Source organism: Poecilia latipinna, unplaced genomic scaffold (assembly GCF_001443285.1).
Source record: "Poecilia latipinna isolate Pla-1442-1.1 unplaced genomic scaffold, P_latipinna-1.0 Scaffold3353, whole genome shotgun sequence".
NCBI classification, from domain to species: domain Eukaryota; kingdom Metazoa; phylum Chordata; class Actinopteri; order Cyprinodontiformes; family Poeciliidae; genus Poecilia; species Poecilia latipinna.
The window spans coordinates 8850-10983 of NW_015115969.1; the positions used below are offsets into that span (position 1 = coordinate 8850).

General features: G+C 37.7%; 1 long non-coding RNA gene across 1 annotated transcript in view; it reads left to right on the forward strand.

Annotated features, from left to right (window-relative positions):
- The first annotated feature begins 93 nt into the window (after positions 1 to 93).
- The window catches only part of LOC106940768 (uncharacterized), an 11017-nt gene continuing 8976 nt past the window's right edge, over positions 94 to 2134 (forward strand). The window contains exon 1 of the long non-coding RNA XR_001423195.1: positions 94 to 217. This is a non-coding gene — a long non-coding RNA (uncharacterized LOC106940768). The remainder of the gene's footprint in view (positions 218 to 2134) is intronic.

Genomic DNA, 2134 nt, shown 5'->3' on the forward strand with positions numbered 1-2134 from the left:
TATATATATATATATATATATATATATATATACATGTGTGTGTGTGTGCGTGTGTGTGTATTTAAGTGTGGATTCTATATTTTTGTGTAGATGGGCGGAAAGAGACAGTGACAAACATCTACAGATCTTTTAGCATCATAACTGTCATGGAGGAGGTTCTCCATGGACCTAATGCAACCATCAGTCATAATATACTGGCAAGGAGTCTCATTTCTGTGTGAGTATGCTGTCATTACTCAGAGACTTTACATAAACTAATTTAATCTTCTTAGAAAAGCTGTTTGTCATTAATGCAAATTGCCAGATACATGGTAAGAGTGCAAACAGAGTTAGGAGCGAAGCAAAGAAACGCCCAATGGTTAATTTGTTTTAAACAACTGTAGATCAGGTGTTTTAAACAGAATTTCAGTTTAACTCTTGTGCGTGCGAGGCCTGAGGCAAAAGTAGAGGACTGTGGAAAATGATACAAGTTTTACGTGTGTGGGGTCGGTTGGACCCCATTTCTACATACAAGGGTTAAAAATTTACAAGCCGCTGATGTCTTATCCACAGAAGATAACTCACTTGACAATTTCACATGATATTAAACAGCTTGTCCCACAGGTTGAAGCGAAGACTTAATCCATGAGGAAATAAGACTAAAAATTTCTACTATTATGAAGGAACTCCAGAACAATTTATGGTAAATCTTATCTGTAAATCTTTAAGCCACAGTTGATTGTTCACATGTTTCCTGAGTTCATGTTTCATACAGGGACATTGCTGGCAGATCACCACTTCCAGCCTTCATTTTCTCTTTAAATAATTGTTGGCTTATGTGTAAATTAATTTATTGGGTTTTATCAGGTCAGAATATATATAATTATGCCTCTGCCCCTAAAGAGGAGGGGTGCTTTGTGAGGCGGAAGCACAGCTGCATGGTTGCCATAGGAGAGCAAAGAATTTCTCAAACATGCAAGACAGATTCAAATCAACTCTCCAGGTATATTTTTGATGAGGGAATAACTTTATGACATGATGTAAAGCTAAAAAAAAGTTGAATTTGCATATTATTGCCTCTTTAATTATAGTGTGAATGTGTGAATGCAGATAATTCCCAACCACCAATCTTACCCCACAGCACATTTTTTGTTCCTTTCATAGGCGGTACAGTAACAAGTTCAGCTGCATTAGAATTGTTTATACAAGCAATGAAATGTTTTGTGTGTCACTCTATAGAAATGGATATGATTTCTGCTTTGAAGATCATTGGTAACTAATGTTTATGCTTTTTCTTATAGCTTACAAAAACAGGTTTTGCCCAGTACTTTGAGTCGGGAGAGTTCTCGGTTATTGATGTGTTGAGGCTGAGAGCGGTCGTTACCGCAGCAGTGCCTGGTTCAACATGCCTCGACATTAGATAGCATGTTATTATATATTTTCTATATTGTAATTTTATTGTATGGCTATTGTTCAGTTACAAAAAGGTTAAACCATAACAAAAAAATATTTTTTTTACTAAAATACCTAAAATCTAAAACAGCAAATTCTTGTATCCCTGATCACATTATATCCAGGGTTTGTTTTCATTTTTATTTTAATTCTTTAAATGTAAAATGTTGCATGAGAGGCATAGTCCAGCGCTACTCAATATACCAGATTGCCAGCGCTCAACTTCCAGAGACATCAGTCAGAGCTGGTCCAGTTTTAAAAGCTCAAGCTATGACAGATGTCAGCTGCAATCACACACACCATCCACCCTTCCACCTAAACACACCCAAAGTCCGTCTGTCCTTTGCGTCTACAGCAATATTACATCAGATTTACTTTCATTGGAGTAGAGTTAAAATCAAAGCTGAGCCCCCCTACCCCTCCCACCTCATCCCGTCAGCCCCAAGCAAATCCAATCAAAGCTCGATACTTTCAGTGACTGATTGGCTTCCAGTCCAATTGAATCTCTTCTGGAAGGGAAAAGGGGGCCACAGCCTTCCTTGCTGAGAGATATTATGCACTGGCAAGATAGTGACATGAAGAAAAGAGGGGGAGACAAAACAGAGAAGGAGAGGAACTTTAATTAAGATAGAGGGTGTATGATCTAGAACAGGGGTGGGCAATTATTTTTTCAAAAGAGCAACATGAGACTTTAAACGATGTT